The sequence below is a fragment of the Pezoporus occidentalis genome, unplaced genomic scaffold, assembly GCF_034315485.1.
Source record: "Pezoporus occidentalis ecotype Australia unplaced genomic scaffold, CSIRO_AGI_Poc_V1 ctg95, whole genome shotgun sequence".
Taxonomy (NCBI): domain Eukaryota; kingdom Metazoa; phylum Chordata; class Aves; order Psittaciformes; family Psittacidae; genus Pezoporus; species Pezoporus occidentalis.
Window position 1 is genome coordinate 173,795 of NW_026916315.1, and position 16,680 is coordinate 190,474.

Below are 16,680 nucleotides of genomic sequence, written 5' to 3' on the forward strand. Positions count from 1 at the left end.
AAACCAAGCTCCTGCTGCATCTATATATTTTTTTTTCTTTCCTTTGGTGGCTTTCTTGTTCCAGAAGGGCTGAGGATTGTGCTTGTTTCTCCTGGCATCTATTTTGTGCTCTGGCTTGATGGCTGTTCTGATTTTTCAGGTAGAGTTTATAAGGCTCCTGAGTGGAAGGAGAGGCAGCAGCAGATTAGTTCTGGGTTACTAATAAATCAAGGACTTTTCTAGGTGTTTCCTCACTCAGATCTTTGTCAGCTTTCATAAAATATGAATGACAGTTACAGGTACCGGGGGGTGCTTCAGCCTTCTCAGTTAAAGCTTCTTGAAGTCTCCACAGGGCACAGATCCCACCATTTTTTTGCCATTCAGTATGTCAAGCAATGATGCAGGCTGTGGACCACTTCTCCTCTCCCTCATCACTCTGAACCTGCTGTGGTTGCTCTGTGTGCGCCTAGTGCGTGCATCTGACTTTGCCTGTGCTGCTGCCTGGCCTTTTTGTCTGTGCTAGTTTAATTGAGTGAGAAGCTTGCAGGAGAAGCTATTCATTCCCCTGGTAATGGTGCTTGACAATCAGAAGTTATTCTGGGGGTGAAGGACTGGTACAGATTTGTTTTCCTTGGCTGCAGATCTGTAGCCTGTAGTAGTTTCTCACTCATATGAGCTGAGGTTGACTTGCTTTGCCACTAATTAAAAGGCAAAAGAATACGCAGTCCTCTCCAAAATAATTACCATCTTCAATGAATGGAAGAAAACTCTGCTTGTTTCCCATTTGTTTCCAAACCCCTCTGTTTTGCTGTACTACCCTTGACCTGGGCACAGTGTACAGGAGGGCCTCAGCAGTGCCAGCAGCTCCGTCCTGGTGCATGGATAGTTTGTGCTGAAATCCCTTCTCTGCTTTTGTACCAAAAGGGAAATATAAGAAAAGCATGGAGTAATGAAAAATTTTATGAAACCTAATAGTTGCATTTGGGGGGAGGATGTGTTTTCTCAGTGGGAAGACACTTAAAGGTGACTGAAGTGGGCATGGGCACCCCACATGCAGGAGCATGTTTTCATCTTGACTTTCTATGGGCTAAAAACCACCACCAACAAAAAAAGGTTTTGGCTACACTACTGGGAACCCTGAATGCAGCAGCTGGAGTTCTTAGATACCTTGGTGTCTATCAGTAATTGGTTTCAGATACACATTTACTTTGATTTGTGTGCTGTTCTGACAGTGGAAGGTGTCTTCTCCCTGTTTGCTTGACATCTGCGTTTGGCACATTTCTCTCACTATTGGGGCTGGGCATGGAGCTAGAGGAGAACAAAGGGTTTCCTCCTTTCTGCTGGTCCTAAGTGGCTCCTGCCTTGCTCCTTATCTCTAGCATGACCTAGTATGGTGGGGTTTTGGCCTCTGAGTACCAGCTAGTGTAGTGGCAGTGGTCACAGGCTGACCATGCCTCTTCTCAAAGAAGTGAGAAGGATAGACAGGGATAGACAGAAGACTTCCAGGACCAGGTTCAGAGGCTGGGGCAGGATCAGTTCCATCCAGGGATGAGCCTAACCTGCAACTGGAGGGAGGTCATGGCAGCTGTGCCTGCTCACCTGTAATCTCCTCCTTTGCTTTGCTATCATGGGTGTGAAAGCAGGTTGAGTTTGCTTTGCACAGGGAGCATTCCCACAGTTGCTGTGCTCTGCTGCAGGTCTTGCAAGGAGCAGCAAAAGGGCTGTATTTTCTTAATCTGCCTCTTTCATGAGCCGGTATCAGGTTATGCCCTTAGTAACAGGTTTTTTTTTTTAATGCACCTCAAGTCCTGTGTTTTAATTGACTAAGAAAAAAGAACTTGAAGAGGTTATGAACCCATGACCTTGAGATAAACAGTTCCTTATTGAGTCCCTAAGATGCCTCCTCTTCTGAGAGTAGTGTGGTTTAATCAGAGGTCAAGGTTTTGTCATCTTTGACAGCCTCAGAAAAAGAGGGCGATGCAAGCAAGCTCTCCTCTGTCCTCCATGACTGCAGTCATTCTTGGCCTGTCAAGTTCTCATTGAGCTCACTGTGCTTGTCCTCAGTTCCTGGGTGATGGCTCTCTTGACCTTCTCTGGTCTGTGAATGTTGATGAAGGCCTGGTGATCAAGTCAGCTGTGTAGTAAATAGATACCTGCGTGGCTACAGGCGAATGGCTTATGTGAGGCTGCTGTGAGCCTCTGTGTGCAATGTGCAGATTTGCAGGCTTGACAGGACATAGTCTTCACTTGCCAGCTTTTCCCACGCAGCCTCCCATGCAAGTCTCCTGTTTCTAGACTGAAGGCCAAGTGCGGTATCTCACGCAGCACTGCCTGCTCAGTCTTGGCCAGTGCTGACTTCCACCTGGCCACTGCTGAGATGTTGCGGTTGCTCACAGAGGTCCCTTCTCATTTTGTTGTCTGTTTTCTTCTCGGGTGGTGACCAGTCATGTGGCTGTACCTCTTGTGATAGGTGTGGTACTAGTCTGGCTTCTGTCTCCTCCTCTCCCTTCCATCTTCCTGACTGCAGTCACTAACGCTCCTTGAGCCTGGCTGATGGCTGGCTTTGGAGCTGGTCTTGCCTGCTTCTATGTTGGATGCTGGCTTCCTTGTTACTGTGCCAAATCAGTCTGAAAATATCAGCTGGCAAGTCCCGAAGAGATCTTTGTCTCTGAAAGCTTTTGCAGTTCCTTTTTGTTTTCCCCATCACTAAGTGAAAAAATAAAAACACTTGACTTGGTAACATAAATGCTGGCTTCAGCGCTGGTGGCAAAATTCCTGCTGACAAGCTTAGTATGGTGGGGTAGGAGTAGGTGAGGACAGGTATGATGATGGTGTTATGCTGTTAGGTACTTGTGTGAATCACACCAGAAAGATGGAAGAAGGTTGAAGAGGCCTTTCTTGGCCTCATGTGTTTTGTAGCCTTGGTGTGGTGTTGCACAAACACATTGTAGCTAAAGTTTCAAATGAATAGGTATGTACCATTCCAAAATACAGCACTTGGGTGCAGCAGGTTGGAGGATATCATGTGGCAAACTCTTGGAAGAGTAGCCAAGTAAACCTTGTGCTGAGACACCATCAAGTACATGGGAAGAAGCGTGATCTCTCCCTGTGAGTACTGATGAGATCCAGTGAGGGCGCCGAGAGATGTGTCATTGACAACTTTGCCATTCTGCAGACCAAAAGCCTCTTTCTTTCCACTGAGAAATGGGAGCGCAGTCAAAGTGAACCAAATCATACCGGTCCAGGGGTGCAATTTTAGAGTCATCGTTGGTGCTGTAGGCAAATAATAAAGGAAACGTAGTGCACGTCTAGCATAAATATTTATCCAGGTCAAGATAAAATGGCATGGAGGGGTTAAAGCCTTTGTATCCTTAATTTTTAAGGAGAGGTTTGCCTTTTCTTCCCAATGTCATGTACACTGGAGACCCTTGCTGTCCCCTTTTCTCTAGCTATTAGTGCCAGGCTGAGGCTTACACACCCCAGGGCTGGTGATGGTGATGTTAAGGTGTCCTCTGGGGGAGAAGAAGGGCAGTGGCTTTGTCTGCAGTGAAGGTCTAGTGGCTTCGTGTAATGGTGCAGCATGTATGTGTTATCTCACAGCGGAGCAAGGGCAGCGCAGAGCACCCTCGCTGTCATTCCTGCCCAGGGTCGGGGGTTCCATGGTGGTGAGCCAGTTTTCCCAGCATAGGGAGGAGAAGTGTAAAGTGTGGCCTGAAACGCTGCCTCTGCTGTGTTGTTTGGTTTGTTTTTTTTGTATGTGTTTATTTTTTGTGTGTTTGGTTTGTTTGTTTTTTAATTATTCCCTTGGTGATAAGACTCAGATTCAATGAGGAGCCTGGCTTCCAGCTGAAGTTGGGTAATTTAGGAACTAAACCAGCTTTTTAATGTATTTTCTGTATGTTTTGGTATCCATCTATGATGGCAGTAATGGTACTTTCTTGTTCAAAAGACAGCCACATCCACAGGCATCTGTGGTTCTCCTTGTTTTGAAATGTAGCAAGAGCAGTTATTAAGGCTTGTCGTAATTGCTCCAGATTTTTTTTTCTATATTTGGTACAAATGTTGGGGGGGGAGGAGGGTGTTGTTTGTTTTTTGTGGTGTTTTTGGTTTGTTTTTTAATGGATATGTTTCCTCAGGCTCTGTTTGGAAGCTGTTTCCAGCTGTTTGGAAAGAGGAGCACTGAGAAACTTTACTTTTTTTTAATAAATGCTCATCCTACCTGAAGGTATTTGTTCCAAGGCTGAAACTGGGGCAGTTTGCTGTTAATGTATAAAAATGAAGAAGATCATTAATGCTTGGTCGTCCTTGGAGGTGATGGGGAGGTAGGGGACAGACATTTTTAAACCAGAGAGATATACTGGTCCTGGCCAGTTGTGCTGTTTTAAACATCATGATGGATTACAATGCTTTCAAAAATACCAAACTTGACAGAGTGGGCACAGGAGTGGGGAATCTGGTTGACTACCAGTTATTTGTTGCTACTTTCAAATGATCTGGCCAAACCTGGATAAAATGATCTGGCCAAACCTGGATAAAACAGAAGCCTTGAACACAGAGGTTGTCTGGTTATGTAGGCTCTAAGTTCTAAAGGTTTCATTTACATCTGGTTTTAAGAAGAGTGGTAAGAGAGCCTACCATGGTGCCAAGTATTTCATTGTGGTGACACCCAAGCAAGCCTGGGGGAAGGAGTCCTTTGCATTCAAGTTTTGGCCATTTAAGACCAAAATAGTTAAAAGAACATCATCCTTTTACAATAGAACTTTAGAAAACAACAGAAGCACACAGAAAAGATGCTTTCTCTGCCCTAGGAGATTTCATGTGCTTCATTGTGCTCTTGGTCACTGTTGGTCTGTTTTTCTTGCCCAAGCACCTGAAGACATGGGAGGTGTGTTCAGGCAGCATTCTGCTGGAGCTGCCTGGTGAGGATGGTTATTCCCTGGGAGGTGACGAGGAGCTGGGGTGGTGTAGTGGTAGCTTGGTTTTGGATTACAAAACATTATTCTTTGTTTGAAACCCGGGCTCCGATTCTGGGTGAGAACTTGATAATGAAATCAGTTATCCTTCTTTGATCAAGAAGCTGGGGTGCATTCGAGTGAGAAAGTGAAACTGCCCCCTTCTTGCTCAAGGTCTGTCTCCAGCCAGGCTTAGTGAAACACAGACAGCAACCGGTGGGGGGAAGTTAAAAATGAAAGTCAGTGAGGCTATTGTGAAAATTTTCCATTTCCAGTAAACTGAAGGAGTGTGAATAGTGTGAGGCTGGTAATCTGTGCTTGAAAATACAGGGTCCAATCCTGGTGTCAGTTTCAAGCACATAAATCACAGGCAGCGCTGCTGGCAGCAATGGGGAGCTGCTGAAAAGTTGCTCCAGCAGGGGACCCATGGGCTTTCTGGCATAGATGTGCTGATTCTTCTCATTCCATTACCCACCTTTCTTATCTAGCTGTTTTTGTGCATTTAAAGTTAACAGGGGTGTGACATGACTGGTCCTGCTTATGGGTTGGTCTTCAGCCATTGCCCAGTGGCTCTAGCTGGCAGTCAGTGGGGTGGCTGCTGGGATGCTGTAGGTAGGACTGTGTCACAGCTTCCTCTGCCACTGCTTAAATCTTTCCTGCCCCAAATAATTTTTTCGTTTGTTATGTTATAGCAGTCTCCATCTGGGAAAGCTAGATCCCATCCCTTTGGTGCTCCTCTGCCCATGGAGTGGTCTCTCCTCCTTTCTTCCCCCTGCTGTCCTGCTGTGTTACCTTCCCTCTTATTTTAGTCTCATTTTATGAACCCCAGGACAAACCTGAAAATCGAGTGTGACAGCAAAGATAAAAATTAGAGCTGTGGCCCTCACACCAGGTGTGCCAGTGCTGCAGGACCCTGGGGCTCACGTATGGCAATGCTTTAATGCCAGGCTCTGCTCCCTGCAGTGTGCAGGGGCTGCCAGTGAGTTTGCTCTTTTATGGGAGCTGATTTTCCCTGTTGGAGTTCACAGTCCATGCCACAGCCAGCATCAGCCTTTGTCCTATGTGGGCGCTGGACCAGGAGTTCGGAAGTGATAAGTCCCATTACAGCTAATTTTGACACATGGGGTTGTGGCGGATTTGGAAGTGGCTCCATGCTGAGTACGATACAGGAGGGGTGTGTGCTTCTTTGCAGATCAGAACTCGGCATTTGCATAGTTGCTGATTTACCCCAAAAGACAGTATAGGCGTGTGTATTAGCTGTTGCTGCGTATTGATGGCTTTCTGAGCAGGTGCTGCTGCTGGCAGCAAAGTGGAGGAAATGCGTCTCCAGCTTTTGTTATGTAGTGTGATCTTTTTATTGAATAACTTCAGCGGCATACTTTTGAATTGAGTAGTTTAATTTCAATAAATAAAACCTGAGAAGCACAGAAGCAAACACAGAAAGCTGTTAGTCAGGGCCAGATCCTGCATGTATCAGTGCTGTGGGATAGGAAGATGCAAACATGTCTCTGGGTGGCTGTGTTCAAGTGTAAAGCTATCCATGCATATAACCTGAACTCTAAGTCAGAGTTGGACTCTGAATTGTGGTTTGCATATAAAACATCTGATTTTTCCAATGTGTAAGGATGTTGAAATCTCAGAAGCTCCCTCAGTTCTGGTGGTGGCCAGAACTGCTGAGGATCAGGGCTCTTGAAGCGGAGGAGATAATGTGAAATTTCTGAGTTGGGGACTTTGACCAGCAAAAAACAGATTTTCGTAGAATCATAGAGTCAGCTAGGTTGGAAAAGACCTTTAAGATCATCCAAGGCCATCACTACACCATGTCACGAAGGGCCTCATCTACGTGGTTTTTGAACAATACCAGGAATGGTGATTCCATCGTTTCCCTCGGTAGCCTGTTCCAATGCCTGACTACCCTTTCGATGAAGAAATTTTTCCTAATATCCAGTCTAAACTTCCCCTTGCACAGCTTGGGGCCGTTTCCTCTTGTCCTATCACTTGTTGCTTGGGGAAAGAGATCAGCCACCTCCTCGCTCATTGGCATAGTGTGGGAAAGACAAAAATGCATGTCAGAACAGGGCAGGCTTTTAAGTGTTTTTCATTTAAAATGAAAAGGTCAGATTGAATGGGGTTGTCATCTGGGGACCTGTATGTGCACCTGCCAATCATATGGGGGGGGACCCGTGTCAGTTCATGCTGATGGCTGACTTGCTGGGAGCTTGTCTGCACTTAAAAATTGGTGACTGGAACAGTTAAAATGACAAGTTTCCTTGTGGCAGTCAGGCTGGGCCATCTGCTCCACAAAGGAATGGGTATGAAGAATCCCAGTGTGAGGCTGCTTTATCCCTGTTTAACTGGTATTCACGCTTGGGTTTCTACAAGTAAAGCCATACTAATTAAAAAAGAAGTTAAAAAAGTTAAGCTCTGAATACTGGTAACACTTTTGAGTGTAAAGGAGATTTCAAAGTGAATGCAACTTTCGAGTAGTCAGAAAAGCAGATGCCTTTCAGCCAGGCTGTTATGTGAGAAGTGTAATTAGCACTTGACAATATTATTTTCATGGGTAAGATTGTCTTTTAAAAGGACTGGCGAGTCTGGCTATTTCAATTTCTAAGTGACCGCTGTAAAGTTATGCTAGGGCTGCCTGTTTTAATAAAAGTGCTGACTGTGCTTCTTTGAAACTTGGAGCTCTTGCAGAGGTTTTAAACTGTCCATTTCTGAAAAATCTGAGCAATATAAGAAAGCTTAAACCATAACAGAGGACTGATGTTTAAATTCAGGTATGTTAAACTACTGCGTTTAGATTTAAATCTGTAAGCAGGAAACTTTGTTTTCCATACTCTAGTTGTTTGTTAAATACTGTTGATAATACAGGGTCAGTATTATCAGCCAATGAATAAACAGATTGTTTCTGATTGCCATGTCTTTAAGGATTTTAGAGTTTGTAGCTCTCAGTCTCTCATCTTATATACCTTTCAGCTTGGGATGGCATTTTTAACTTCTGATCACTTTCTCAGCTTTTTATGATCTGTGTATTAAATTAAACTAGTTGGAGGAAATAAATGGAGGAAACAATCTTCTGTGAAAGATGTACTCTTTCAGTAAATTCTGGTTCTGGTACTTTGTTCTGAGAATTTACTTAATGCTTTGACTGTGATAGCTGATTCCTGCTGTTTGGACACTTGCTTTAAATTACTTGTAAATGATAAATTGCCTGTTGAAATGGTGCATTAAAATAAGTGGTCTGTATTGTGCTAGGCATAAAAATGAAGATGCAGATGTCTACACATAGGTGTGTATACAGGCTCAGAAGTCTTGGCTGCTGTAGCTGGTGGTTGGAAGGCACAAGAGTCATATTGAGTTATGCCAGACAGGAGCTTGGCAGTGTAAAGCTGTGTTACCAAAGAGACTTTCCTGCAATTCTCCTGCAGGACTGTGATAGAAAGCCGGGATTTCTTGTTGCAAGATGAAGATCAGAATTAGCTGTGCACAGACTACTAAGCATCTGTTGTGGTGGCTCTAAACTAGGAGGACCTCAGTTTTGTAGAGCTAAAAACATGCCTGCTGTTACTATTTCTGTTGTAAAAGCACCTGAATATTCCCCATAAGGGTTCTTGGGGGATGTATGAAACCCAGAGGTGTGACTCCTTAGGGACAGTCTGCGTGTATTTCTCTGGGGACTCCAGTGGGGGAAAGACTTAACGCTGGAGTTGATGGTAGTGATTTGGGTATACCTGTACTGTGCACTCGTGTATCTTTCCCTACCTGAGCCAGAGCAGGAATGAACATGACTCTGAGGGACAGACCCTTTTCTGGGACTTGCTGTTGTCTCTCAAGATCTGTATCTTTTGCCTGCTTGCTCAGCAGAGCTGGTGCGGTTCAAGTATCACTGTTCTAATCCTCTGTGTAGCTCTCTGGTGTGAGGCTCTCAGGTGCTCCTTGTTGAGGGATGTGTACAGGCAACTGAGATGAGTGACTTTTGAGAGAGGAGCTCTGCTGATCTTGAGGTTTGGGGGGGTCTAAATCTCAAGAAATGTTCTCCAATGGGAAATGCTTGTTGAGATTATGTCTTGAAGAAGTCTGGTTTGGTGGTGGCATCATGGCTTGATGGCTTATGATGAGCAGCAGCTCATCATAATGAGCTTATGAAGAGCAGCAGCTCTTCTGGTACCTTGGGTCTGTCCTCTGCATGTGTCTTCTGGGGATTTCTGCTCTTAAAGACACAGACTGACTTTTGCAGCCTTCTGAAAAAGATATGGGGTTGTAAATAGAGTGGTTTGATAGACCAGTTGAGGTGGATATTGCTGTGACCAGACAGGCTGTCCCTGTCCTGCCCAGCTGTGAATGTGTGGCTGGGAAGGAGTGCATTGTTTGGCCATCAGGGGGTTGCTGCCCATCTGGGACCATGCTGGGCACCGCTTGCTGCTGAGGTGGGTGGTTTCACAGCAGGCTAAAGCTGAGTGCTCAAGGAGGACATGTGGGGTCCTGGTTGACTTGCTGCAGAAACCCCAGTCACAAGGTGATGGAGACAGGGATGTGGAAAGTAAAGCCAGGAAGATGCGGTTCAACTAGCCAAGTCTGCCAGGCCCTGTAACTGATCTTGTAAATGTTCTGTGAGTTGAACCTGGTGAAAGACAAGCCTAAGCCAAGATCTTGTAAACATGGTTTGAGTCCCAAGAATTGCTGTCTTACCTGGAGGTCCTGGCGTTGATGTTGTGAGTTGAATTGAAATGGTGTTGGAACCAGAGGGGAATGTTTTTGTCTTCTGCCTTTGCAGATAAGACTGAAGGGCATTTTGCCAGGAGCCTTAAGGATCTAAATTGTATATAACTCTACATCAATTTAAAATGAAAAGTAAACATGCACAACCATAATATTTGCTTGTACTTGTCTCCTCTTTGACGAATGGAGAGAAATTGTTCTTTGGCTGAGTTCACCAGCAATAAAACCCCACAGTTACTCATCTTTATCCCAAGCTTGCAGTGAACAGGAGAGGCCATTGTAATCTCTGGTTGAATTTGTCCTTATCACACCTGAGGGAAGCATTGATGTGTGGGAACTTTTATACCTGCCCAGCCCTGTGAGGAATCAGGGCTAGGTGCTATCACAGGAACCATGGGACTGAGCTGGGAAAGTGCTGCCTGGGTCAGGGTGGACCTCATTCTGCTCATACAGTGTTGGTGCAAAGGAGATCTACCACTGCTTGGGAGATGTGAGAGCCCTCCTTCTGTCCTGGCTACTGTAGCATCAGGCATGGTGTGGGGGGCAAGTGATGCTGGCAGGGGCAGGAAGCCGCCATCTCAGGGTGTGACAAAGAGGAGGGATCTGGACTGTGAGCTGAGCCACCAGCATTCTTCTGCATTTTGCTGCATGTTGGTTCTGTGGGCTCACATACATGCTCATGAGCAGCCCAGGCGCAGTATACACAAGTTTGAACTGACCCATTTCCATCATTACAGCAGCAAACAGCAGTTACTTTCTCTGCTTAGTGGTGATGGCAAGGCAAGCCTGTGCCTGTCATGAGCAGAGATAGGGCTGTCAGAGTGACCAGGAAGTGGCTGGGACGGGATGCTAGCCGTGGGCCAGCAGGGGCAGGAAGGAGTGTGTGATCCAGATGCTGCCTATCTCGGTAGCATGCCATGCGCAAAGACAGCGGTTGCATGGCGTGACTGTCCCCTCTGCTCTACCTTCATCTTCTGCAGAGGGGAAAAACAACACCAAGTCAGTCACTTCAGGAAAGGGTCATGCCTGCTTTGCAGCTACAGAAAAGAGTGTGACAGTCCCCAATGGAAATAGGGCAGAGTTCCTCAGAGAAAAGGCTATGCTGAAGTGTAGTGCTGGTGAACTGGATTGTGGTGTAGTGGTAAACCCGCAAAATGAATTAAACGATGCCTCCTAGCTCCCTCTCTGTGCCCAAGGTCAGAGATGAGCAATGGATTCACCGTGCTCTCTTGTTTTAAGCCTCATTTTACATTTCCTTTTATTTCTTCATTCTCAGGGGCTTTAAGATCAGTAAAGGAGGGATGGGCTTGATGAAATGCAAGTTGTTGGCTGGGCTGTGATATCTGGTGCTGGTTGTTGGCCCAGATTGAGGTGGTGATGCTTGCTTTTGGTGAGTGCAAGGACTTCAGGAGTATGGAGGCTTCTGTATAAGAAAGTTGGAGAGGAAAATGCTGCAGTGCCCAGAAGCTGTGTGGGTTAAACTGCAAGTTCTGGAGACAAGCCGTCAGGAGGCCCATCCAGTGTGCATCACATGGGTATCTCTCTCTTTGCAGGGCTGGGAAAGAAACCCATCGTCGTGACTCCTGTGGAGCCCTGCATGTCTCCAAAAGCCCTGCTCTGAGTTCATCCCACCAGCAAGGCGTGAGAACCGGTACGTAAATGTGTTTCACAGGTGTGAGGGGCAACTTCCCAGAAGGATCTGTGGCTTTTCTGGTGGTGGCACCTTGTTCATGGTTCTCTGCCAAAATGAAAAGTCCTCTCCTAAGTGAGGGTGGAGGGGTCTGGGTGGATTGGGATCACTGGAAAATACAAGACAAACTGGTGGTTCTTGGGTGATGCTTGCACCTACAGGCTTTGTTGGGGGATAGCTGAGCAGCGAGAAGCTGCAAGTCTTCAGAAGTCACCCCAGACTGTGGTGCTGAGGCTTTAGACATGCTCTGTCGAGTGATGTGTGGTACCACACATGGATAGGTGATCTGGGGAGTAATCACATGCACATACACACATTTTATATATATATACACACACACGCTGTACAAATCTAGGCACATGGAAACAAAGATGTGCATATACAGTATATATTATATGGTGGCATATGAGAGCTTGGGGGTGTATATACCAAATGTCTGTATATACTATATATGGCGATAAAAGAATGCATATGCATTCATTTTCTCTTTTTTTCTTTTTCTTTTTTTTTTCTTTTTCTGTCTCTTCTGTATTGCTGAGGAGCTGTTGCAAAACTACCAGATTCAACCTCCTGGGGAGCCTTTCTGGCCAAGATTTTGCAAGCCAGCACCTGCTTTGCCTGCCTGACTTCTTTCTATATTTATTTCTCTGCACCCGGTTTTTGTCTTTGCCTGCAAATTGGAACTGTCACAAACATTTGTGCTAACTTTTGGCTGCATAGGACTTCAGCTTGCAAGTCCCAAGTCTGCTCCTGTGTACACCGGGGGAGGAGGCATATGTGTGTGTAGTTGTGCATGCGTGCATATGAGCATCCCTGGTCCTCACTGTCTGCATTACATGGTCTGTGTTCCTGTGATACTGCAGCAGTCTCTCTATTCTGTATGCCATGCAGGTAGTGCTTTCTGCCCCTTCAAGACATTTTTATGAATCAAATATTCTCAGTCACCCTGCTTATATAATGTCATTTAAGTGGAATTAGCCAAGCCTGAGCTGGTGCCTGATTGATGACAATCTGTAGTGCTCTGCAGGAGGCTTGACTAGGATTCCTAGGCCCCCAAGTTTTTACATTCCCAGGTGAGGACTGTGGCAAGGACAGGGACTTGTCGTGCCATGTAGCAGGGAGCTCCTGATTAGGCTGCATGTGGCTGGACACGGGTGTGTCCATCCCTCTGGTTTCTTTCCTCTGTGTCATTTGGGGTAGAAGGTGCTCTAAACGAGAGGCATTGAATGCCAGGTCATGCTTAGCCGTATAATGGCATTTCAGCTTGGAAACTGAGGGGAGATCTTAATGCTTTCTTGGGGAACATGAAGCTGGGGAAATAGCTGTGTTAAGGGTCTCCCATCACCAAATGCTGCTCAGAGGAGACACATGCTTCCCTGCCTGATGGGTACAACTTGCACTTATTCAAAAGCAGTGCTGGGCTGTCTGCCAGGAGCTAAGAAATGGCTTGTCCTCATGTGCTCAGGCCCCTGAGCTCCCAGCCGCTCTAGCAACTACATTAGTTTCTGGCACAGGAGTCCCTCTAAGGTTACAAAGACATTATTCCCAGGTTTCAACCCCAAGAGCTGTAAAACGTATCCTGCCTGACCCCTGTGCAAAGGCAGAAGCATCGAGATCCGCACACGTTCCGCTGGGTTTAGTTTTCACATCCCCACTGCATATGCCACTGCAGCCTGCATTCCTCTCCTGTTTGGTAAGCCCTTTGCCTCTCAAGCTGACACAGCTAATATTTCCCATGCTGGCAGGGCAGGCAAGGTAGTGGCATTTAACTGTTAAGGAGAAGCTTGATCTGTTCATACTGCAGAACCTCAGAGTAGTAAGGGCTGGTGCATGCCTAGGATTGGGTTTCTGCTGTTCTAGGTGTTTGTCCTCCATGTTTTAGTTCCCTCCCTTGACTTGCATTATTCCCTGTGTCATCCCGCTGTTTGTCCTTGCAAATTACCAAGCAATACCTTGGTAATTTTTTTCTGCAAGGGGCTGGAAAGCTGTGTCGGAGTTTGTAAAACCTGCACCTACCTGACCCTTCTTACCTTGGTTTTGGAGCATCTTCTGCCAGGGTGACTACAGTGCTTAGAATATCTCCCATTTCTGACCACAGAGAATGCTTCTGGTAGCCCTGCAGGCAGTTTGGGGTACATGGCTCCGAGGGAGGTTTTAGTGGGTTTTTAGAAAAATAACTGATTAACTGCCCGCTGAGAGCTGGTCCCAGCCTCCATTGCATTGATGTTGTCCTGGTGTACCACTTAGTGCCACCTGGGCTGTTTGCTCTTTAAAGCTTTTATAACCACCTTTATAACTGTCAGTGCAATGGACATGTGCTGGTGCTTCCTGGCAGGGTTTGTTTTTTACAGTGATAATGATGGATCACAAAGTTAAATGTGGTTCTTACTCTAAAAAGCATAAAAGTGTGGGGGTTTTGTTTGTTTATATTTGGTGGGTTATTTTCTTCTTCTAAAGCAAGCATTTACATGTTTTTCTATCACCTGTGATACTCGGTGCTAAACTGATGCTGCCATGGGCCGCTGACCTCTGCGTAGTCACTGGATGTAATTGTACAGCCTCTATCACTGCAGGATTTTGGCTCCTCCCAAAGCCTGTGCTTCAGTACCAGCGAAAGCCAGATGTACTATAATGTTGCTTTTTTACAGTTTGTTTTGGCCATACATGGGCAGAGTCAGCTCTGGAATTCCTTCCCTATAAATTCAATAGCATCTTGTGGGTGGTGCTGGGGAATCACTCTGGTCTGGTTGGATCACCACAGCAGCCTGTTCCCCTTGAAAATGTCCTGATTTGCACATTCCTGAGAGGCTGCCTGCTCCTGGAGCCATGGCTTCAGCTACGAGGAGGCTGTCATCCCATGCTGGCAGGCATAGCAGTCACCTTCCTGCTGCCTGCAGGTCGGGAGTGGTGGCATAGATATACTGCTTCTGTGTGCAGGCAGGCTCTGCAGGGACAGTTGTGCCCTCTGAGCTTAACTGTTCTGCCTCCTAAATTTCCCGTATGGGCTTAAGCATCGACCATCAAGCCCCTCTCCTAGGGATGGGGAGGCTGAGTGCTCTCCTGTTCCTGCCTGCCATGGGATGCTGTGTTGTGTGTCCCAGCAGAGATCGAGGACCTCTCCAGTGGCACTGACGGCTGAGCCTTGCCCTCTCTGCTGCCAAGCTGGTATCATGATAAACACAGCCTGAATTTGCCTGTGTGCCTTCAAAGGGTACTCCAAAAAATAGTTCTAGGAGGTTTTCTGTGGATGAGTGAGGGATGAAAGGATGGTTTGTGGTGGGCAAGGGGTGATATCTCCTGGAGCTGCCCCTGTTGCATGTCACCAGGCATCCCATGGATGAGACAGAGATGCAGTGTCACCCATAGATCCAGGAGCCTCCAAAGCACAGGTGAAGAAGGTGACATGTAGTCCCATGTCCAGGCTGTGTGTAGGTCAGTAACAGCGATGTGCTCAGCTCAGGCTCCAGAGGGGCAAGTCCTCCCTGTGCCAAAGCTAGGGAGAGAAGGATGATTTTTTTTGACATCCTTTGGAGTTTTGATCTCCATATTTGGAAATGTTTACCCATTGCTCTGATCTATTGCAAGGGAGGGGAGGTGACTCAGGGTCTGGTGGAAGCAGGATTTGAATTCCTGTAGTAAGGTTCTCCCCCCCCATACCCCCCCGCCCTTTCTTGTTTTGGAAGCTTGTTGTGGTCAGTTCTTAGTTCTCTCCTGCTCCTGGACCTTGTTCCAAATTTGATCTGCTCAGGAGGGAAGTGTGTTAGCGAAGGAGCTTGCCTGGATGCTGGTAAGTGCATCATTGCTGCTTTAGCAAGCAGCTTGGGATTTTTTGTTTTGTTTAGTCAGATGGATTGCATTGAAGTGTGTGCATTGAGGGTGGAGGTAGGCATGTGAATCTCCAGTCAACATCAAGGGACCCTATGAAACCTTCTGTAGCAGGGAAAGTTGGTTTAGTGGATTGATCTCAAAGGCAAAATGTTTCTTCAGGCCTAGGTGTAAAGATAATTTAAGCCAGCTCTCATTCAGTCATGCTCTTTCTTTTATTTTCAGTGGTTTATGCAGCAAGGCAGCAGAGCAGTGTAGAGTTAAATGAGTATATATGCGTATGGTCAGCAAGTGAAATATAGGTTAAATATGGCTTCTGTCTCTTAAGTGTGTGTTGAAAAGGCTGCATAATGCATAGATATATTTCTCTCAAATGTTAATATTTAACTGTTTTGTTAGGGACCTGAAGCAGTTTAGCTGCTGTAACTGGATGAAGGTTCAGTGTCTGTTTTTTCCTGTTACTCGTTATTTTTCCTTAGTGTGAAGTTTTTAATCTCTCTGGTATTGCAGCTGGCTGCTTCTCTTATTCCCCCCCCCCCCTCCTTTCCTTTCTTTTTCCTGAAAGGAAACTGCAGCTTATCCAGGCAGTCAGGGGTGTCGGGGGAACCTGGAAGATTCTCTGCTTCCTGTTTTATTCATGGCAGCTAAAACCAGACTGGGGAATCTGGAGTGGAGATCCACCATCCCACATTCCTCTTGTCATTTGGAGCATGTAACATGTAGAGTGCTTTTAACACTGCTCAAGGGGGTGCATAGCAGCCAGTCCTGTGGCTCGGACAGAAAGTACTGCACTTTGTCCTTTTACTTGGGAAGGGGTGTTGATGAAAAACCCTTTATAGTTCCTATTGCTGGTTAGTGATACTTGTATCTTCTCAACTAACTTGTATTTTTAGTCTGATTCAAACCTGTTGTTATCATACTCTCCTTGTTTTAAATTTAAGACCTTTGTTAGTTAAATCTTTTGTTGTTTTTCTTTTGCCCTTTTAAATAGGGATTAATACTTGGTTTGAGGTTTGATTTTCCAGAGATGTGAATTTGCAGCAGCTCCTTGAGGAGCAAAACTGGCTTAATTGTTCTGGGCAGGGATAGATACTTGTCTTAGTTTGCACAAGGATGGGGTGTGAGCTGAAAAGTACTGGGCCCCAAAAGATGATGAAGGGACTGCTGGAGCCTGTTCCTGCAGGTGGGACATGTTGGGAGCTTGTAGGCTTTAGCTGCGTTTTAATCCTTGCCGTTTCAACAAGCTACTCAGATTACTGCAGCTTTTGGGATCAGGGCCCCACTGGAATGGGCTTGATACTGGCACAAAGGAAAGAGCTGCTGTCCTAAAGAGTATATGGCCTGAACAGACAGTGAAGGTGATGGGCTGGAAAACAGGATGCTGGGGAGACATACGGAGATGTTGCAACACCTGAAGCCTCAGCCCAGCGACTTGCCAGGGAGCAGCCCATTCTGTGTCATGTGTGGTGGTGCCAAGCTGTAACAGGCAGTGAGCTGGCAATCTGTGTCACT

The 16,680-nt window shown here is 46.2% G+C and overlaps 1 protein-coding gene across 7 annotated transcripts in view; it reads left to right on the forward strand.

The window, feature by feature from the left end:
• The window catches only part of LPP (LIM domain containing preferred translocation partner in lipoma), a 353,500-nt gene that overhangs the window by 14,551 nt on the left and 322,269 nt on the right, over positions 1 to 16,680 (forward strand). For 5 of the 7 annotated variants that reach the window (XM_062606305.1, XM_062606310.1, XM_062606308.1 and 2 more), the window contains exon 1: positions 12,596 to 15,130. The gene's annotated coding sequence lies outside the window, so the exon portion shown is untranslated. Of the gene's footprint in view, positions 1 to 11,206; positions 11,315 to 12,595; positions 15,131 to 16,680 lie in introns of those variants that run through there. The other 2 variants (XM_062606306.1, XM_062606312.1) reach the window with 2 other exon arrangements.